The sequence below is a fragment of the Marmota monax genome, unplaced genomic scaffold (genome assembly GCF_021218885.2).
Source record: "Marmota monax isolate L192 unplaced genomic scaffold, Marmota_monax_Labrador192_F-V1.1 WCK01_AAM20220418_F8-fsc00025, whole genome shotgun sequence".
NCBI classification, from domain to species: Eukaryota; Metazoa; Chordata; class Mammalia; order Rodentia; family Sciuridae; genus Marmota; species Marmota monax.
In genome coordinates, this window is record NW_026691950.1 from 5,690,223 (window position 1) to 5,714,106 (window position 23,884).

Sequence of the window (23,884 nt, forward strand, 5' to 3'; positions counted from 1 at the left end):
ATTAAGCCCTGTCATTACAATCAGAATGGACCCCTTGAGTTCTGCAAACAACTTGAGATCTTTCATTTGCTCATTTTCTATCCCTCACTGCATGCCCCTCACAGAATGCCTTCCTATTTTGTTTCTGACTTCTGAATTCTTATCAGAAGAGGAAAAGTAGAGTGGGGAACATGTACCCTGAATTGTCATTCAACTTTGGGATCAAACCCCAGTGCTACCTTCTAATCCACCATAAAGGACAAGTTAACCTTGGCTTCATTCTCTGCAATACTGAGGTAACAAACTCATCCCATGGCCAATGGAAGATAAATGAAACAATGCATGTAAAAAAAAAATAAATGGATGAATGATTTAATATACCAGTCAATTAAATATTACGTCCATACTTTTAAATATCATAAAGTTTTTAAAATTATGACTTTGACTCATATATGATCCCTAAGTATTTATTAAACAGAAAGGAAATCTCTACAGCATTTTATTGTTGCCCATACATTTTATGAACTTTTTAACAATTTTAACTTTATCAATGGAAACAAATAATAATAATCTTTTTAAATGACATACCCGCAACTAGAGTTTAACATATCTAACAGTTGAAAAATAAGTGGGAAGATATTGGAATTGGACAAGATTTGAATGCATAACTTCTCACCATATCTTTTAGTATTAGGAGTTTTCTAAGTAAAATGGTTGACAAATGTGAGAAGGACATTTTTAAACATTCAAAAATAAATTCCTAGCATAATCTATGGCTTGTTCAAGACAGGCCTGCCATGCAGATAAAGTGTTGGTGGGAAGACAATCTGCATCATGGTATGGGCGGGAAGACCAGTTCTAACCATAAGAGACACAGTGAGGGTCAGGGTAACCCCCTTTCAATAAATTATGAGAAAGTGATGGGAAAGAAGAGCTGCCAGGTACAAATGAATAATGACGAAGTAGTGTCTCAGGACCTCTCTTGGCTAAAATAAAAATAGTAATTTTTAAGGACAAACTACAGTGACATTTTACCAACTAAAGTGGAATAGTAGAATGAGGAACATATCCTCTAAGTTGTCAGGCAACTCTAAGGTCGAATCCCAGAGCTATCATCTATCCAGTGTGAAGGACAAGTTTAATCCTGGTTACTGAGCCAGTTATTTCAACCACACATAAAAAATATACTTAGCAATATATATTAAATATGGCATAGTAACACAGGAAAAGGGGAGGGGAAGAAGTTCAGTGGAGTAGACAAAGGGGAATGGAGGGAAGGGAGGTGGACAGGAATAAGAAGACAATAGAATGAATTGAACACAACTTTCCTATGTTCATATATGAATACACCACAGTGAAACTACACATCATGTACAACCACAATACTGGGATCCCAATTAGAATAAAATATACTCAATGTATGTCTAATATGTCAAAATAGACTCTGCTGTCAAATATAACAAAAAATAACAAATTAAAAAAAACTTTTAATGGAGATGAAAAACATGGGATAGTATGAAACTAAAAAGCTTCTTCACGGCAAAGGAAACAATCCAGAGCATGAAGACAGAGCCTACAAAATAGGAGAAAATCTTTGCCACCCACACCTCAGATAACATGTTAATTTCCAGGATATACAAAGAACTCCAAAAGCTTAACACCAAAAGAACAATTAACCCAATCAATAGATGGGCAAAGGAACCAACCAGAAATTTCTCAAAAGGAGATATATGAATTGTCCACATATATATGAAAAAATATGTTCAACATCTCTTGCAATTAGAGAAATGCAAATTAAAACTACACTCAGATTTTATCTCACTCCAGGCAGAATAGCAACTATCAGGAATAAAAGTGACAAAAATATTGGCAAGGATGTGGGGGAAAGAGTACACTCAGAAATTTTGGGGGGTAAAGCAGTATGAACATTCCTCAGAAAAGTCAGAATGGAACCACCGTTTGACTCAGTTATCCCACTCCTTGGTGTATATCCAAAGGTGTTAAAATCACCATACTATACTGACACAGCCACATCAATGTTTATAGCAACACAATTCACAATAGCTAAGCTAGGGAACCAAGCTATATGCCAATCAATAGATGAATGAATAAAGCAATTTTGACATATGTACGCAATGGAATATTACTCAGCCATAAAGAAGAATGACTTTATGACTGGTAAATAGATGGCTCTGGAGACTGTCATGCTAAATGAAATAGGCCAATCACAAAAAACAGATGTTGAATGTTTTCTTTGATATGTGGATGCTAACCCACAACAAAAGGGAGAAGGAAAATAGAAGTTCAGTGGGTTAGATAAAGAGGAATAAAGGGAAGAGAGGAGGGATAAGAATTTAGAAAGACAGTGGAATGAATCTGACATAACTTTCCTATGTACATACATGAATACCCCACAGTGAATCTCAACATAGTGTACATCCATAAGACCCATGCTTGTATAAATATATCAAAATAGATTCTACTGTCAGACATAACTATAAAGAACAATTAAAAATAAAAATAATGTAAAGCATAAAAAATCTATATTAATCATAAGCAAAGCTATAGCATTCTGAGTCTTTTATATCCATTTTGTTGATTGTACACATTTCAACTGCTCTGGGGTTATTGCTTGATTAATGGCACAATGAAATGGCTGGCACCCATAATCAGGAACCTTCTTAATTTTAACTCTTCTCCACAAAACTATTTCTAAAATGTATGGCACAATTCCCTCTCTTATTATGGATATTGCCCTAATTCTGATATAAACCTGTTTTTATATTTGCTGAGACAAGTATGTAAAAGAACAATAAGTTAAATACTTTGAGAATGATCTATATCAACTCTTTCCGTAAATTTTCTAGAAACTGTGTTCAAGTTAACAAGTAGGGCCTCTTCTTTGATGGAGCCCAACATCATTTTCAATTAATGGTTAGTGACAAATATCAACAGATTATAATACTAACCACAATGATAATAAATATGCATCAAGCTCTTTCTATGGTCAAATGATGATTCATATTCTGCTTGAATTATCAACTTAATAGTTTCAATCACTTTAACAACATAACTATAACTATTATTTTCATTTTACACTTGAGAAAATTTAAGCATTGAAAAATGTTAACTAATTTCTCCCAAGTTCTTAATGAAAGAGAATAGCTGCATGAATGTTGTTAGACCCTCATTTGGCATTTCCCAAGATAGTTCTATAAAATAGCAAGTATTCTTTGATAAACAGTTACCAATATCAAACACACTTTGGGGACTTTGAGTTAGGCTAAAAGAAAATTAATACAGAACTTCTTAGAAACATTAATCATACTCTGAAGCACTAGATCTCCAGGAAAGGTACATCAGAAGGTAGAATAACTCAATATGTCCACAATGATTTGATAGCACACTCCATTTTTCTTTTAAACATCAAGTATTCTTAGAAGACACTTAGAGAAACACTTTCAAAAAGTATAATGCTTTTTTCATATAATCCTAAGTAGTATCATCCTTCAGCATAAAGCTGACAGCAAAATGCCAAAACATACAATTTGTAAAAACGACCTCATGCTTTTTCAAATGTGTTATACCTGGTGTTATGAGCGGAATTTTGTCTCTCAGAAAAGATATCTTGAGATCCTTACCCTCAAGGCCTACGAATGCTAGCTCATTTGGATATGAGGTCACTGGTCACTCTAAATGTAATTAATTAAGACGAAATCAAATTAGAGTGCAGTGGGCCCTTATCCTTATATTACTGGTGTCTTTATAAGGAAAGGAGTAAGACAAGAAAGGGGAATACCATATCACAACAGTTCCAGACCTTGGAGTGCTTCAACTGCAAGAGAGGAATGCCAACGCCTGACAGCCACCAGCAGAACCTAAAAGGCAAGCAGGGATTCTGCTCAGGCTTTCAGGGGAAGCACAGCCTTTTTGACACCTACATTTCAGACTTCTACACTCCAGAAGTGTGAAGTAATAATTTTTGTTGTTGTTTTAAGCCACTTTGTGCTGGGAGCCATTAGCCAAGTAGGTATGACAATTTCCTTGCCAGCGTACCCCATGTTGCAGTGACATTGAATGTAGGTGACCTTGCTCAAGGACCAGGGCGGATTAGGGTGTTCCCAGTTTAGGATAATCCAGTTTAGGGCGTTCCAGGTTTAAGATTATTCCTCCTGGGAATAGGGCGTATCCTGCTGCCTGAGTTCCCCTTGAGTTCTCACCGGATTCAGACAGTATATTTTGGAGATAGTAGCCCAGTGGAGGTGGATTTGGGAAGAGAACGTGGATTTCCCCAGAACGTGATTGTAGACGGCTGGTGTGAGTTTGGGAATAAAGAGTTGCTGTTTGAATCTACAAGCTGTGTGGTGGCTCGTGATTGTGTGCCCAGCCAGACTGCGGCATTTGTGCCCAGCCAGACCTCGGCAACTTTGTTTGTAGTACTGCGTGATGGCAGCCGTAGAAAACCAATACCGAGCATTAGGAGGATATAAAATTTTGGTACTTGAAGCTGGGATAAAAATCTAAAATCTTAGAGTAAAATCACTGTGTAATAACTGGCAAGGATCAATAATTTGGGGAAAAAAAACGACTTGAGGAGTGATATTCATGTGATTGATTAAGATCTTATTTGCATTTTAAAAAATGAAATAATCCAGAGTAAATGATTATTAATAAATTTCTGAAACCCAATTTTCTCAGCTGAATAATGAGGCTACCAACTTCGCCTTAAAGAATTACTATGATGAATAATAGATAATGGCACACAAGAATTAATCAAGAAAGATTACTGCAATAGCTACTTTCTGCCACCATCTCTCTCCAGACAAAAATCATTCATTCACTCTTTGAGTTATAGAGAACTCCAAAGGCATTGTAGAAGTATTATTCTAGCAAAGAAAGAATAGGTAATTAGAATATAGTTTAACCAGCTTGAATACAGCCTCTCAAACATGGGGAAAATATTCCTATCCATGAGATGCTACCATTTGCATAAAGGCCCAGAAGAGTTAATACAACTTCTAAAGCAAAGCACACAAGCCACACATCTTTGAAAATCACCCTTCTGTTATGGTTTAGATATATCTCCCAAAAGCTCATGTGTGACACAATGCAATAAAGTTTAGAGATGAAGTGACTGGGTTATGAGAGTCTTAATTTAATCAGTGAATTAATCCTCCCATAGAGATTAACTGGGTAGTAACTGTAGAAAGGTAGGGTGAGGCTGGAGGAGGTTGGTCGTTGGGGGTCATGCTTTTCGGGTATAGATTCTGTCTGTGGGAAGGGAGGCTCTGCTTCCTGGCTGTCATGTCCTGACCTGCTTTTCTCCACCACACTCTTCTGCCAAGATGTCCTGACTCACCTTGGGCCCAGAGCAATGGAGTTGACCATCTGTGGACTGAGGCCACTGAAACCCCAATCCTCAAACTGAACTTTTCCTCTCTTAATTGTTCTTGTAAGGTTTTTGGGTCACAGCAAAAAAAAAAAAAAAAAAAAAAAGAAAGCCTGACAAGCCTGACTAAAACACCTTTTATGAAAGGGATTTCTAGAATACTATTTATTTGTGATAAAACTTGGTAGACTGATCACTCATAAGGACTGCTGTGATTTCACTGGGCCCTCCTGGATAATGCAGGATTATCCCCTATCTTCTCAAGATACTTAATTTAAACACATCTGTAAAATCCTTTTTATCCAAGTCACAGGTGTCAGGGATTATAGGCTGGACAGATTTCTGAGGCCATTATCGTGTCTACTCCAGTCACCTACGTAGATAGTCTTTCTTTGGAATGTAATACTATTTATTACATAATGGAATTTTTAAGATTTAACAGCACCACACTTAGATCTCCAAACTGTGTTTGAAGCATTGATTTGGGAGAATTAAAAAATTTTATATTACTTACTTGGACAGAACAGCCTCCAAAAATAATGTAGTAAAAAATAAAGTACTTAGTACAATGACACTCAAAATGAAATTTCAAATTGATGCTATCATTTTTCTAGACATACTGTCAATTAGTTAAATTATTCAATATGATGAAGGTATTTTCCTGGCATTTCCTAATAATAATTTTAATTATTTGAAGGGCTGCAGGAAAAGAAAAAACACAAGATGGACTTCTTTCTTTTCTCTGAACCCTTTCTTCCTCACCCTTTCATGGTCATGAATCCTTGCCTTTGTAATTTATTTATTAATTCAGGGATTATTAGATTAATGGATATTGGCAATGAAATATTATTTATATGCTATCTGGAATTCATCCACAGACAAAATGTGCTTACTCTGTCCTTATATTTTGCTGTTTAATACAATAAATTCAATATTAAAAGAAACTATTATACCACATCAAATATTGTACCAACATGTAAAAATCCTCAGAAGAAAAATTCACCGAATAATTTACCTAAATTGACGATAAGAAGCATGAATATATCTAAATGAAGAAATGGATTATAGAATTTGTTAAGATATAAGAAATTTCTAAATATGCTACAATAATATCTAAGTTAGTAACCTTAAAGAATGGGTAGGTCCATGAAATTAAATTTCCTAGGTAAGTGAAACTTGGAATATTAAAAGATAAATTTTGGAAAAGAAATCCCCACTCCTCTAGATAGAAATCTCTAAAACATATGACCTATATCCCTATGATCTATGATGGGCAAGAGGTTTGCTTGAACTTCAACACAGTCTCTAAGAGTCATACTACTAAATATAACATGTAAAAGATATGCTGACGTACATATACTGAACCCTGCCTAAAGGATGACACTTCTCAAAAATCAATGCTTAGAAAGCAGTTTGGAAAGTGTGGTACGTACGTGTGAAAAATTCCATTATGTAGTGAACAGTATTGACACAAGCAAAGAAAGACTACATAGTTGGTTGTGGTAGGCAGAATAATGGCCCCTGAATGTCCAAGCCATAATGACTGGATCCTATGACTTGTACAAATGAAATTTTATGGATATGACTAAAATAAAGATCTTGAGATGGAGAATAATTACCTAGAAGGGCCCACTGTAATCCCAATAGCCCTCATAAGTGAAAGAGAAGAGAATCAGAAAAAGAGATTGATTAAGTGAGTTGAAAATGACACACTGATGTTTTGAAGACAGAAGGGGTCCCAGGGGCAAGGAACATGGCCAAGCTACAGAAGCAATCAAGGAGAAAGATGGTCTCCTTGAGCCTCAAGAAAGAATACAGTTTTGAAGACAACTGGATTTTGGCTCTAAGGCCCCTTTCAGACTACTGATCTCTAGAAATGTTAAGACAACAAATTCACATTGTTTGAAACCACAAAATTTGTAGTAATTTGCTTATAATAGCAATAAGAAACTAGTACACTGAGCTTTATAGAGTCTTAAAAAAGAACACCAAAGAGCAAATGGTTTGAAGGATTTCATTCAGCACTGACCAAGGAAAGAGACTCTTTCTCTGATTCTTCTGATTATTTTCATTATGAGAAAGGTATACTCTTCTCAGTCAGGAGACCCATTACGTCTTTAAGAAAAAGCTGGTTAAAACATTCCACAAATCAATGTAGCTCCCCTTGATCTGTTCCTGTCTTCCTCATGCAAACTTCCAATGACCACACTGACTTCCAGGATGTAAAATAGGGAGAAAGTGCTCTGAACTTGAATTGTATTCTGTTTCTAAGAATGGCATTCTCTTCACTACAAAGCAGTCCAAAGTAATAAATTTGTATTCTAGCCCTCCCAATCCCATTCAAAGGATACACCCTAACAAAACTGACCTGGCCCATCAAGGCTGAGGATTAGATTCACGGCTGCTCTTTCTGAAGTTTGAATGTCCTGCCATATTACCTTTGTAACACTTTTTACCTCACTCTTTTAGGCTGACACTTTTTTGAATAGATACACCTGAATAGTACTATATTAAACTTATGTTGTAGAATATTTGAAATGTTTTTAAACTACTTCAGGGGCATACTTGTAATCAAGATAATAAATACATTTCAAGGGCTTGCTCTATCTCATGGACTATACGATGAACTTTAACAGTTATAAACTGTTTTAATCCTCAAAATAATTTCTGCATCATTGCACAAGTGAGGAAATATGCTTAGAGAGGTTGAGTAATTTGTCCAAGGTCACACAGTTATTATGGAGCCAAAATTTGAATCCTTGTCTACCTGACTTCAAAGTCCCATGCTCTGAACTGTAATCATAGCAATACCACCACGTTGCTGGGGATTCAAGTGCTTATTACCCCTATAGCAAATAGCCTAAGAAGGTAGGGTTTTGAAATTATTTTTTTTAAAGAGAGAGAGAGAGAGAGAATATTTTTTTAATATTTATTTATTTAGTTAGTTTTTGGCAGACACAACATCTTTGTTTGTATGTGGTGCTGAGGATCGAACCAGGGCCACACGCATGCCAGGTGAGCGCACTACCGCTTGAGCCACATCCCCAGCCCAGGGTTTTGAAATTATTGAATGGTGTCTTTGTTTTTTCCTATATTTCTAACTTATGTCTCCCACAAAAATTAAAAAGGAAAGATATTAAAATTTATGCCTACTTTTTCTTATTTTTATCTAGCTTCTGCATATGGAAGAAAACATTCAACTCCTGACTTTCTGAGCCTAGTTTATTTCACTTAGTGTGATGTCCTCTAGTTTCATTAATTTACTCAGAAATGCCATAATTTCATTCTTTTTTGTGGTGGGGCAAATCCATTGTGTAAATATACCATATTTTCTTTATCCAATCATCTTGGGCACCTGGGCTGGTTCCATAACTTAGCTGTTGTGAATTGTTCTGCTATAAACACTGATGTGCCTGTATCACTACAATATGCTGATTTTACTTCTTTAGGAATAAATACCAAGGCATGGGGTAGCTGGATCATAATGGTGGTTCCATTTCTAGTCTTTTAAGGAATTTCTATTCTGCTTTTCGAAGTGGTCATAGTAATTTGCAGTACCACCAACAATATGTGAGGGTACATTTTCCCCCATGTGGGCCAGAGGGAATCTAGTGAAAATGGAAGGGAGATCAGTGGATTAGAGAAAGGGGATGGAGAAGGAGGGGAGAGGAATGAGAAAAGGGAGTAACTGTGAAATAAAACTGATCAAAAACTATGAATGAAGGGCTGGGGATGTGGCTCAAGCGGTAACGCACTCGCCTGACATGCATGGGGCGCTGGGTTCGATCCTCAGCACCATATAAAAATAAAGATGTTGTGTCCACCAAAAAACTAAAAAATAAAAATATTAAAAACTATCTCTCTCTCTCTTCTCTCTCTCTCTCCTCTAAAAAAAAAAAACTATGAATGAATAGTAAGAATACCAGTAGAGAGGAAGGGAAATGTGGGAAGGGAGGAAGGAAAGGAAAAGAGAAATACTGGGGACTAAAGTGAAGCAAATTATATACCATGCATGTATGATGATGTCAAAATAAACCACAATATTTTGTATAACTCTACTACACTAATGAAAAAAAAAACCCACAGTTCTTGAAATTACTGAGCCCAAAGAAAGGCAAAATTGCTTCCCTATGCAATATCACATATACTAGTAATCTGCACCCATGCATATGTATAAAGAAGTGAAAAAGAAAAAACAGCATCATACAGGGAAAAAGACTCTTAGAAGTGCAGTCACTTGTAGATCATCACTTACAGTTTAGAATACAGCCATTTGGAGACTCATATTTCTCAATGAACTATGAGTTTATCAATTGCAAAAAAAAAAATCTTCATCATCATTTTCTTACACAATAAATGTTCAAGCTTCCCCAAGATCTATGTGCCATTTTTCAAATCGAAAGAGTAGAAATCAAAGAAAGGAAGGACAACATAGACTGTTCTCATGTTTCCTGGGAAAAGCCTGCTTTTGAGAAATTATTTTGTGCCTGTTTATGTTCAACATCTACTGTATATGTAATATGCATTCAATGGGGCTGAAATACTTAACTACTATAAAACATTATTAAATTTGTATTGAAATATTTTTTTAATTATGTCTAAATCGTAGCCCTGAGGCTACGATTAGGAGAGCACTACAGTTGTGTTTTGTGAAAACATTAACTTTGGGAAGGATTTTAAAATAAAATAATAATACTATCTATTCTAGAAACTTACTGGTCCAAGAGAATGTGCCACATTTTATAATTCCTGGTAATAGGCTTTCCTGTTAGATTACAAATGAAGGAAGAAAGGATGCATGACTAGGGCTTATATACCTTTCTATGGTGTATCCTTGAGAAAAATCTCTTCCATGGGGCCTGAAAAAGACACTAACATGGACCAGAAACAAGTCTCTCCGGCAAGAACCTGGTCAGCTATATCTACTATAACTGTTGTCCTAAACAAGCTTCTCCGAGATCTATGTGCCACTTTTCGAACTGAAAGGCTAGAAATCAAAGTAAGGAAGGACAACATAGACTGTTCTCATGTTTCCTGGGAAAAGCCTGCTTTTTAGAAATCATCTTTGTGCCTGTATTTCTATTTTAAAATAGACACGAATTTGTTCCTCTGTGTCTCAAGGCTAAAGAAAAAAAAAAAGTGTGTTTTACTATAGTCTAAAGGCCTATAACTTCTGGTCTTAGAGGAAAGTGGCAAAAACCTTCCCACTTGAAATAGGAATCCTTAGAAAATACTTACTTGCCAGGAAAAACACTTTAATTTGTCAGTACCAGTCATTATGTCTATAACTACCAACTTGGAGTCCAAAGACATTGGGACAACCATGATATGAAGTCTTTAGTCAGAAAACCAGAGATAGTTCAGTTAACTTCTGAATATTGTGTAGGATCACATTTAATAAAAAGTAATGAACAATAATTTCATTTTGTCTATCCGGCCTTTGATGTCCTTTCATTGTGATTTAAAACAATCAAAGTAAAGTCTTACCCAGAGTGGATCATCATCTCTGATTTGAGCAAACTCTAAACCCATCTAGAGATGACACTTATTAACTTTAAATATATGTATGATTTGTTAAGCTGGTGAAAAAATTAAATGAATGATAGGAACCAAAGTTGCTGTCATTGTTAAAGAATGTAAGGTTGGATAAAGAAGAAAATCCATCTAAATTTGGCTTTATAAATGCAGTGTTTAATTTCTCTTTTAAATTCAATTTGCTCAAATGAATATAAACCACTAGACCCAAGAATAGGAAAAGCTGATTACAAATGTTAATTAAAAATATTTAATTTTGCTGGGCAAGATGAACTACATGAAGAAATATTATTCATGCTCAGATAATTCTCAGGGAACTGCCATGAAAGATAAAAGGTTAATTTTTCTGAAAATATAGGTAAACAAAATGCTGTCTGCCTGTTTATTCATGCTTATTAAAGCATAATTTTGAATATATGTTATTAGATAATGATAGAAAGACAAAATTAGTATACACAGCTATTCAGTCTTTGTTTTTCATGAAACTCAAACAAGTCATAACCAGTAGAGTCATCTCATTGATAATAATAAATAGGCTCATCAAACAAAACTGATTTAATGAAATACTATGTGCCAGTTACTGTGGAAGATCTGGATTAGAAAGATGAGTAAGATATTGTGCTGCTCTTTAGTAAGCCCAGAGTCTAGCAGAGCAGACAGGTACAAAGATAACTCACCTAAACACCCTGAAAAATACAACAATCTGGATTCTGAGGACAGTTAAAACCTACAAATCACAACTCAGATTTTGGAGGAATTGGAAAGCCACAGATCAAGAAACCTAGACATTTGGCTTTAAAGGATATCAATGGTAGAAAGATATCACAAGAGGCAATGGCAACTTGGGCAGAGACATGGGTGAAATTAAAGGGCAGCACCATGAAAAGGGTATAGAGGGATGTGGCCAGAACCAAGCATTTGCAATGGGCAGTAATTAGCAATGAGTCCAGAGATAGGCAAGAACCAGTGGTGGAATAGTTGCAATGTTTCCCTATGTCAATTAAATGCGAATTGTAATATTGGCCCTAGGAGTATCCTTATGACCGATTAGAACTTGTTATAGAGATCTTTACATTTTTGTTTTATAATCTTATGATTAATCAAGGTGTCAGATCAATGTCAAAGGTATGCAGGAAGCTGGGAAACTATAAGGTGGTTATTTTTAGAAACTCTGGAGAGGAGATAACATCAGTGAGAAAGGAACTGGAGAATGGATGATGGTATAAAAACAGTTTTGGTTAAACAATGGCAAGTATACCATTGTGGATGGACATGGCTTTTGAGTCACACAAGCCTTTGTTGGAATTTCAGTTCCCCCAATTAGTAGTTGTTTTACCTCAAACAAATCAAAATGTTCTTCACATTTCAACCTCATCTGTAAAACTGTAAAACCAAATACTATATGTCTCTTAGAGATAATTAAGGAGGCACACAAAGTACTTTGCCCCACATATAACAACCAAGAAATGAAAAAAGAATAGTTATCATTACTATAATTTTAATAATGTCTATTTCTATCCACAGTTGTTCATATGACAAATACCTTTCCTAGAATTCAAATGTGCCTTCATTTAATTAAATTCAAATTGTTTTATTCTTCTTCTTTTCAAAAATTACAACACAATATACCTAATACACTTAACTCATCAAAATGTTGAATCAGGAACTCTGGGAAGATGGTGATAATTATGAATCTTCCAAATCTCCAAATAAAAACATTTAGAAACTCTAGGTGGCAAAACTAAAAATCCATGAACATTTATCAAAACTAGGTTGCAAGATATTGTACTAAGACCCAAAGTATATATGGGTGAGTTAATATCACTAGCAACTTTTTAAGACTGGGTTGGTAACATCAATATGTGGAAATGAATAGAGCAATTGAACACCTGAGAACACAAGAATCCAATAGGTGCTCACTGAAAAGTCCCGGGAGCTAGTTAAAGAATAGCAACTGATATCAGGGGTGTTTCCCATCCTAACAAAGCAGAAGTACAAGGGTCCTAAAGGGAGAGCTGAAGGAGATGGAATGGTCTAATGCTGGTAACTTCTAGAAAAGGGTATCCCCAACTATCTTCTTGAATAGTACCCCATCATAAGAAAATACTTCTGGAGGCAGAATCAAAATGCAGCAAGGCAGAGGAAAAAGGCAGAAAGACACAAGAAGGTTCAGAAAAATCAGAGTTGGAGAAACAAGCCAAAAAGTCTTAGAAAAAAAGGCAGTGAACTGTTTTTTGTTCATTTTTTGTTTTGGGTTTTTTTTTTTTAACAAAAACAACAGATTATAGAGAAGTTTTTCAGTTAAATTACTTGTATTCTTTTACAGACTGTAAGAAAAAATTTAAAATGTGAAGGAAGCGAATGGAGACTCTGAGGTATCATTGGGAAAACGGAGAGAAAATATGACAATTTTAAATAAAACATGGTAGACAATATCGACAACTTGAGTGTGAAAGACACAGGGAAATCAATTGGCTCAAAATCTAAGGAAACAGACTCTTACAAAAGACAAGAGGTGAGCAGTAACTGAACTGGTGGAGATACATCTGAACACTGGTAAAAACAGGACAAGGATGAGCAAATTTCTTCTTTCATAGGGTCACATTTAGAAAAAAAGGAATTTTCTGCTTTGGAAACCATGTCCATACACTTAGTCACAACTACTCAACTCTGTCAAAAACAGACATAGCTAACAGGTTAAAAGAATGAACATAGATATGTTCCAATAGAGGTTAAATCACACAAACACACACACACACACACACAACAAGCCACAGTGAGTCGCCCCAAAGCTAGGTGTTTGGTAAATCTTTGGAAACTGAGTGTATCCTGGCAAGATGGGGTGATACCTCTGGGAGCTGCAAATACAGGGGGAGTTTACATCTTCTTCCAGGTTTCTCCTCCAGGAATACAGATGTTCAAAGAAAAGTTTAGGAACACCCTGCAAAAGTTTTCCTTGACTAATATGCTGATGATTCCTAATAAAGTAATTCAGATAGTACTATTAAAGAGGTGCACAGGCACATGAAGAAAAGGATCATAAGACTCTCATAAGAACTAAATAAGAGTCAGAAGATGAAGCTCTAACATTACTGAAATAAAATAGTTTTAAAGAAAGCAGTATATACCATCTTCAGTAACTAACATGACTCTCATCCAGAGACAAACACAAGCTGCTTTTCAGGAGAGAGCAAACAAACAATCAAAGAAAGGTAGGCAATGAATGTTATTATGGTTTGGATGTAAATTGCCCCTCAAAAGCTGCTGTGTTAATGGAGGGATGTTCAGATGAGATATGATTAGATTACAAGAGCTGTAACACAATCAGTGGATTATTCTACTTGGTGGATTACTAATTTTAAATGAGTCTAAAACTGGGTAGTGACTGTAGAGGCAGGTGGGGTGTCACTGGAGGAAGGAGGTCATGGGGTCATAGCCTTACATATTATATCTTGTCCCCTGGCTTCTCCTTCACCCGCTTCCTTCCCAGGTACCATGTCTTCTCCCTGTGCTCCTGCCATGATGTTCTGCATCACTCAGGCCCAGAGTAATGTAGTCCTCCATCTATGCGCTTAACCTTTAAAACCATAAACCCAAAATAAAATTGTCCTCTACTAAGTTATTCTGGTCAGGCATGTTGGTCATAGGGATAAAACCCAACTAACAAATTTCCAACAGAAAGGCAAGGGACTTGTGAAACCCCTTCCTGAAGGTGGTCCTTCCTTGCTCCCTCCCTTTCTTCCTTTTTCTTTTTTTTTTTTTCTTCTTTTTTTATACCAGGGATTGAACCCAGGATTGCTTAATCACTGAGCCACTGAGCCACATCTCCTGCACACACACCCCCACACACCTCTTTTATCTTTCACTTTGAGACAGGGTCTTGCTAAGTTGCTTGAGGATTAATTGCATTTTTATCAATAAATTCAAAATTTCAAACTGGACATTCATATCTTTGGTGAGAATTTTGCTCCTGTCAGTTTTTACAAGTACTTTCTAGCCATTTGGTAGCTGATCAGACTTCTTCCTCAAAGGAAAACATTAAAAAGTGCTCAGGTTGAACTGATCAAATTTTGAAATTAAGAATAAATTCTTACAGTTTGATAACTCAGGTTATATAATATTGGACTTTTCTCTATTATTAATTGTTGGAGTAAGTACTTCTGAAATACATTTATTAGTGTGATTTTCAATTGGGAGAGTGGGAAGAGATGGAACCAGCACCCGTAACCAAAAGGAACCTTTATTAGGATTCTTTGAGAGCAGAAAGGTAGATATAGTTTTAAAAAGACTTTCCTCTAACTTTTTACAAACATTTTAAAACAAACTATTAAATTTGAAGAAGGGCTGATAATTTTATCAACATATACATATCACAAAAAATTAAAAACAAAATTTAACTTTCAATGCTTTGACATCATCGACAGAAATAATAATATTTTCAGAAGGTAAAAGTGTTTTAAGGATACAGTAGAATGGGATGGAAAGTATGCGAACTTGGGAAGAGGACTCACTAGCTGAATCCCAACCATACCACCTATCAGACGTTTGGCTTAATTATCCTGGCCTCAATTCCCATGTCAGTAAAATGAGAATGCCAATCTTCTGTCTCTTCATAGGACTATTAGGATTAAACAAAATAGAACAAAATTTCTACAATAGTGTCTGCTAGTTGGATTATATCAAGCAAATATTCCTTTCCATCTCCTCAGCCTTAGAGCGGCAGTGTAGTGGTGGCTGTCATTGGTGATGCTTTTGCTATTGTATAGGAAAGAGACTGATCTTCCCAAAACTCTTTACCAATCACAAATCTGACTGCTGCAGTTTCCAGGATACATTTGAACACTCATCTAAGCAGTTCTCAGCCAGGGAAATTTTGTCCCCCAGGATGCTCTTGGCAGTCTCCAGACATTGTACATTGTTACAACTGCAGAGGGGAAAGTGTGTGCTACTGGCACCTGTTGGGTAGAGGCCCAGGATGCAGATAAACATCCTACCTGAGTTAATCCACCTGCTGCAAAGACTTACTGCATCCAAATGTCAACTAGGCTGAGAAAGCCTGACCTAAAAGTTGACCCCGTTATTTGTCTCTTTAATACCCATTACAGGGAACAGATTCCACACTTTTCCTCTCTGGAAATTTTTGATGTACTGACAAGATTCTGAATGCAAAATAGTCTGTTAGTAAAACTGTTATGCTGTTAATTATTTTATGAACTGTCAAGATGTCAGTGAAACAAGAGCGTCTGTGCAGTTCATTAACTGACACAGCTGTGATTCCAGAAAATGTCTACTAAGTCTGTCTGCTTAATAAAAAGTGACCCAATTCCACTGTTCATTTAAGCTGGAAGAAGTCCTTGACAATGGCCCACAAGAGATAATGAACTTCATCTCCCTTTAAAGGTGAACCCAGAATCCTAAAGACAAATGGAGAGTAAAAATTTGGCAGGGGAAAGAAAATAAGTAACAAATGTACCATTAAATCGTTTACTTGAAAAAGTAGTGATAAAAACATAAGAGTTCTGAATAACATTTACCTATGAACAGGAATGAGCTGCTTAAAACATAAAAGAATGTTCTAATCAATGAAATATCTTCCATTATATGAAGTTACGCTCTGAGAAGTTCAATTTTTAGAACAGGTATTTAATGAGAACACTGAATTATGATTATGACTTGATTTGATATACATATTTTCAAGTGTTGATAGAACAATATTTAAATGATATCATAATTTCATTTTGAATTTATACATAATGAAGTAGTGTCAAGTAGCCCAGCCAAATGGGTTCTAGATGGATTTTAAACTAAGACTGGCATCTGCTTTTCAAGTTCAATGAGACATTGTTAACCAATCTGGGTTAGTCAGCCTTTAATAAAGACTTACCTATGGACTTAAAAAAAGACTATCCTGGGTTTACTGCCATCTCCCCCAATATTTCCAGTCATGAGCAGTCTGGTAATTTAGCTTACTGACTCCATACAGCAGGCTTGTTTTCCGCAAATGTTCTTGCTCTTAGGCCAGTACTCGCAAGGCTCTTTCCACTACAGTATCCTGCTTTTCTATGTAGTTAGATGAACCTCCACACACATAAAACGTAAATAGCCATTCTCTTTACACTTCTCTGTCAATCAAATAATTCACATCTATACTTATAGACAGAAACTAGTTCAAAAGAATGAAAACATTCTTCATAGACTTAAAAACAGCTAAATGCTGTTTTCGAGGTGCCTATCAAAAGAAAACTTACCCAGTTTAATGCGTGAGATTTTTCCCTCCATAAATCAAGTCTGTCCACAAAATGTTAAGCTTAGCAATTGTTTCAGATTTTATCTCTGAAAGCTAAACACCTAGTCACATGGTTTTAAATACCCCCAAAACTCATCTCCAAACACGTGGAAATGACATGCACTTCTGCTAATTCAATCATAGAGACTATCTACCAGGAACATTTGTTATACTAACATTAATGAATACACTGTGCTTACAAGTTGAATTATAGACCGAATTGTGTGCGCTACCCCAAAAATTTATATGTTGAAGTCTTGCTATCAGTACCTCATAATGTGACTCTTCTTGGAAATAAGGTCTTTTTAAGAAAGTAATTAACGTTAAACGAGGTGATTAGGGCAGGCTGTAATCCTATATGGCTGGTGTTCTTGTAAGTAGAGATTTGGACAGAATACACAAAGGGAAACCTATATGAAGACAACAGAAGACAGCTGTCCATAAGCCATGAAGAGAGGCCCAAGAAGAAACCAACCTGGTAATAGCTTCATCTCAGACTTCTAACATCCAGATTTGTAACAAAATTAATTTATGTGTTTAAGGTCACCCATTCTGTGGTGATTTGTGATGACAACCCAAGAAAACTAAAACACCCAGGGAGTCTACACATTCTAATATGTGGAAGGAAGGAAGTATTTATTTACCACAGATCATTTCCACAATTAAATGTGATTTACTACTTTTGCTCTTTCTGAATCTGAAAGGACAAAGACAACTAAGAATTAAGAATACACCACAGTCAGCCAATCTTCTCTCTCTCTTCAAACTGCGTATCATATAACTGTTTTGTTATTTGGATCTGGAATGTCTCATAAAGGCTCAGATGTTGAAGGCTAGGTCACCAAAGAAACAAAGTTCAAAGGTGGGACTTTGGGGAAGTAACTGGGTCTGACCTAATTAATGGATTAAGTCACTGAAGAAATCAGAGCTGAATAGGTTATGGGGAGGTAGTGGAAACTAGGAGGTGGGGCCTAGTTGGAGAAAACAGATACTAAGGCACATTCATATCCCTTACCCTTGGTACCCTTTCGCGTGCTTGCTCGCTCGCTCGCTCTCTCTCTCTCTCTCTCTCTCTCCTTCCTCTCTCTCCCTCTCCTTCCTCTCACTCTCCTTCTTCTCTCTCCCTCTCCTTCTCTCTCTCCCTCTCTCTCCATCCTGGCTTTGCACTTCCACTCCTTTCCACCTTGATATTTCTGGCTTAGAATGAGCCAATCATCGACTGAAACCAAGAGCCAAAACAAACCTTTCCTCCTTTTGGCTGTTTCTGTCAGGTATTTTGTCACAGTGACAGAAAGCTCTAACACACTACGCTGACATTTAAACCAGGTCTAACAAATCAGCTTGCTTTGCATTTAATAAAGATAAGAAGATGTTTCATTTTGACTTAGAAACAAAATATTTTTTTACAAATAAAAACAGGGGTTTAGTGTATCTTTTTACAACTAATCCTAAAATCTAGAACTATTCTGGACATCATCATTGCTCAAGCAATACTTGATGAATGTTCAAAGAATCACTGAATAGAAAATACTAGGTAGTTTCTGTTTGTTCCTGACAAGGTGAAAAACTTGCACAAGTTGCTGTTTATTCCCCAATAATTCATCCTTAGGACAAAAGATAGAGAAAACCATAGATCTAAGGAACCAGATATGTCTATCATTATGAAAACTATGAGAAAACTGTGCTGTGAGATAAGATCCTGTGGCAGAGAATGGCCCAGTACTGCATCAGAGGATAACCAAGGGAGCAATCCTGCGATTGCCTTTCCTGGATATACTGTGGAAGGGTTATTCTCCATATCATTTTCCAGATCATACTTAGCAATCACAGCATAACTACATCAAAGTTATCTAGCTGAGAGCAATAAAAGTAAAAGAGCAACTCAAAAAAAAAAGTTTAAGAACCAAGCAAGTCTACTCAATAACATGCTAAAAAGTAAAAGAGAAATCTTAAGAGAATTGAATCTGAGCAATACATGCTAAAATGCATGAGTGCTTTATAAAATACCATATATTATTTTATCATGTACAACATGATGTTCTGAAGTTTATGTATAATGTGGAATGTTCTAATCTGCCTTATTCACAAACATTTTAACTAAATGATACCAGTTATCATTTTTGTGGCAAGAGAACATAGTGTGTATTCTCTATATTTTTCAAAACCATCATTAACTATAGTCACTTTAGTGTATAAGCGATCACTTGAATCTTATTCCTCCTATATAACTGAGATTATGGCTGTGGGATGGGGAGAACTTGGTCAAAGGATACCATTTAAAAGGAAATTTATTTTAAGTAAATTTATTAAGAAAAAAGTGCTTGACAAAATGAGCCAATCATTAAAATTAGTGAGCCAGAAAGGAGCAAACAAGCAAACCTAGCAAAATAAGGAGGAAAAATAATAGATACTAAAAAAAAAATCAATAGAGAAAAAACCTATCAAGGAAAACCCAAAAATTTAAAGCCTCAAAGAGATTAATAGATGAAGAGACTTCAACCAAAAACCAGAGTTTGCTCATTAACCTCAAAGAAGTGAGCAAAACTGAGAGTAAGAAAGAAAACACAGATAAAAAGAGGGAGGTAAAGGGGGAAGAAAGGCTATGCATATAAAAAAAAAGCCCAGAAATGAGAGAGAAGTAAACATAGACATGAAAAGATATTAAAATGGCTATGAGTACCTATGTGCTACCTAGTTTAGCACTGAGACAAAAGATATATTGCTGAAAAAAACAGAAAACATAACAGGTATGAAAGGAAATAGAAAACTTACAGATTTATGAGTATTAAAGAAATGTAAAAGACAGTCTTTTCCTCCCCAAAATTCCCTGGCTCTGCTGATTCTGCTGATTTTTAGATGCATTCTGTCAAAGAACAGATAATTTTTACCTTTCAAGTAAAAACCAGGAACAAGTTGCCCATTCTATGAAAGTAGTGTATCTTAATTCCAAAATTAGATAGAGGGAGTACAAAAAGAAAATTATAGACTCATTGGATTATGGATATATATGCAAATTCCAAGACAAAATTTCAGCGAAATGTAATACTATATTAAAGAAAAATCCTATATGATTAAGTAGAATTTTTTTCGGAATTGCAAGACTACCTTAGTACAAAAAAATAAAAAGCACAAATTCCCCATATCAATAGACTAACAAAGACAAAACATACAATTATTTCAAGAGATGTAGGAAAGCAGATTGAATATATCTTAAAACTTAAATGTGATTAAAAAGAGAAATCCATCCCTAGATGCTGGGAGCCATTAGCCAAGTAGGTATGACAATTTCCTTGCCAGCGTACCCCATGTTGCTTAGTGGAAGGACTCGTGGAAATAGGACATTTTGCAGTGACATTGCATCTAAGGTGACCTTGCTCAAGGACCAGGGCGGATCCAGGTTTAGGGCGTTCCCGGTTTAGGACAATCCGGGTTTAGGGTGGTTCCAGGTTTAAGGTTATTCCTGCTGGGAATAGGGCATATCCTGCTGCCTGAGTTCCCCTTGAGTTCTCACGGGATTCAGACAGTATTTTTTGGGGGAGACAGAAGCCCAGTGGGGGTGGATTTGGGCAGAGAACGTGGATTTCCCCAGAACGTGATTGTAGACGGCTGGTGTGAGTTCGGGAATAAAGAGTTGCTGTTTGAATCTACAAGCTGTGTGGGGGCTCCTGATTTTGTGCCCAGCCAGACTGGGGCACCTAGAAAACTACCATTATAAAGGAACGCCCTAAACTTTTTTTTTTTTTAATTTTTTATTGTGGGTTGTTCAAAACATTACAAATTTCTTGACATATCATATTCCACACTTTGATTCAAGTGGGTTATGAACTCCCACCTTCACCCCATACACAAATTGCAGATTCACATCAGTTACACATCCATTGATTTACAAACTGCCATACTAGTGTCTGTTGTGCTCCGCTGCCTTTCCCATCATCCACCCTCCCCCCTCCCCACCTCTCCCCTCCCCTCCCCTCCTCTCTCTCTACCCCCTCCACTGTATAACCCTGAGGGTCTCCTTCCATTACCGTGCAATTTCCCTTCTCTCTCCCTTTCCCTCCCACCTCTCATCCCTGTTAAATGTTAATCTTCTTCTCCTGTTCTTCGTCCCTACTCTGTTCTTAGTTACTCTCCTTATATCAAAGAAGACATTTGGCATTTGTTTTTTAGGGATTGGCTAGCTTCACTTAGCATAATCTGCTCTAATGCCATCCATTTCCCTGTAAATTCTATGATTTTGTCATTTTTTAATGCAGAGTAATACTCCATTGTGTATAAATGCCACATTTTTTTTATCCATTCGTCTATTGAAGGGCATCTAGGTTGGTTCCACAGTCTTGCTATTGTGAACTGTGCTGCTATGAACATCGATGTAGCAGTGTCCCTGTAGCATGCTCTTTTTAGGTCTTTAGGGAATAGACCAAGAAGGGGAATAGCTGGGTCAAATGGTGGCTCCATTCCCAGCTTTCCAAGAAATCTCCATACTGCTTTCCAAATTGGCTGCACCAATCTGCAGTCCCACCAGCAATGTACAAGTGTACCCTTTTCCCCACATCCTCGCCAGCACTTGTTGTTGTTTGACTTCCTAATGGCTGCCAATCTTACTGGAGTGAGATGGTATCTTAGGGTGGTTTTGATTTGCATTTCTCTGACAGCTAGAGATGGTGAGCATTTTTTCATGTACTTGTTGATTGACTGTATGTCCTCCTCTGAGAGGTGTCTGTTCAGGTCCTTGGCCCATTTGTTGATTGGGTTGTTTGTTATCTTATTGTCTAATTTTTTGAGTTCTTTGTATACTCTGGATATTAGGGCTCTATCTGAAGTGTGAGGAGTAAAGATTTGTTCCCAGGATGTAGGCTCCCTATTTACCTCTCTTATTGTTTCTTTTGCTGAGAAAAAACTTTTTAGTTTGAGTAAGTCCCATTTGTTGATTCTAGTTATTAAATTTGTGCTATGGGTGTCCTATTGAGGAATTTGGAGCCCGACCCCACAGTATGTAGATCGTAGCCAACTTTTTCTTCTATCAGACGCAGTGTCTCTGATTTGATATCAAGCTCCTTGATCCATTTTGAATTAACTTTTGTGCATGGCGAGAGAAAGGGATTCAGTTTCATTTTGTTGCATATGGATTTCCAGTTTTCCCAGCACCATTTGTTGAAGATGCTATCCTTCCTCCATTGCATGCTTTTAGCCCCTTTATCAAATATAAGATAGTTGTAGTTTTGTGGATTGGTTTCTGTGTCCTCTATTCTGTACCATTGGTCCACCCGCCTGTTTTGGTACCAGTACCATGCTGTTTTTGTTACTATTGCTCTGTAGTATAGTTTGAAGTCTGGTATCGCTATACCGCCTGATTCACACTTCTTGCTTAGCATTGTTTTTGCTATTCTGGGTCTTTTATTTTTCCATATGAATTTCATGATTGCTTTCTCTATTTCTACAAGAAATGCCGTTGGGATTTTGATTGGCATTGCATTAAACCTATAGAGAACTTTTGGTAATATTGCCATTTTGATGATGTTAGTTCTGCCTATCCATGAACAGGGTATATTTTTCCATCTTCTAAGATCTTCTTCTATTTCTCTCTTTAGGGTTCTGTAGTTTTCATTGTATAAGTCTTTCACCTCTTTTGTTAGGTTGATTCCCAAGTATTTTATTTTTTTTGAAGATATTTTGAATGGAGTGGTTGTCCTCATTTCCATTTCAGAGGATTTGTCGCTGATATACAGGAATGCCTTTGATTTATGCGTGTTGATTTTAAATCCTGCCACTTTGCTGAATTCATTTATGAGCTCTAATAGTTTCTTTGTAGAGCCTTTTGGGTCTGCTAGATATAGAATCATATCATCTGCAAATAGTGATAATTTAAGTTCTTCTTTTCCTATTTTTATGCCTTTAATTTCTTTCGTCTGTCTAATTGCTCTGGCCAGTGTTTCGAGAACTATGTTGAACAGAAGTGGAGAGAGAGGGCATCCCTGTCTTGTTCCAGATTTTAGAGGGAATGCCTTCAGTTTTTCTCCATTCAGAATGATGCTAGCCTGAGGCTTAGCATAGATTGCTTTTACAATATTGAGGTATGTTCCTGTTATCCCTAGTTTTTCTAGAGTTTTGAACATAAAGGGATGCTGTACTTTGTCGAATGCTTTTTCCGCATCTATCGAGATGATCATATGGTTCTTATTTTTAAGTCTATTGATGTGGTGAATAACATTTATTGATTTCCGTATATTGAACCAGCCTTGCATCCCAGGGATGAATCCTACTTGATCATGGTGTACAATTTTTTTGATACGTTTTTGTATCCGATTCGCCAGAATTTTATTGAGGATTTTTGCATCTAGGTTCATTAGAGATATTGGTCTGTAGTTTTCTTTCTTTGAAGTGTCTTTGTCTGGTTTAGGTATCAGGGTGATGTTGGCCTCATAGAATGAATTTGGAAGTTCTCCCTCCTTTTCTATTTCCTGAAGTAGCTTGAAAAGTATTGGTATTAGTTCTATTTTAAAGGTTTTGTAAAATTCTGCTGTATACACATCCGGACCTGGGCTTTTCTTAGTTGGTAGTCTTTTTATGGTTTCTTCTATCTCCTCAATTGATATTGGTCTGTTTAGGTTGTCTATATCCTCCTGACTCAATCTGGGCAGATCATATGACTTAAGAAATTTATCTATGCCTTCACTATCTTCTAATTTATTGGAGTA

General features: G+C 36.3%; 1 protein-coding gene across 1 annotated transcript in view; it reads right to left on the reverse strand.

Moving 5' to 3' along the window:
- The window catches only part of Kctd8 (potassium channel tetramerization domain containing 8), a 266,191-nt gene that overhangs the window by 217,338 nt on the left and 24,969 nt on the right, over positions 1–23,884 (reverse strand). The gene's annotated exons all lie outside the window — the stretch shown is intronic.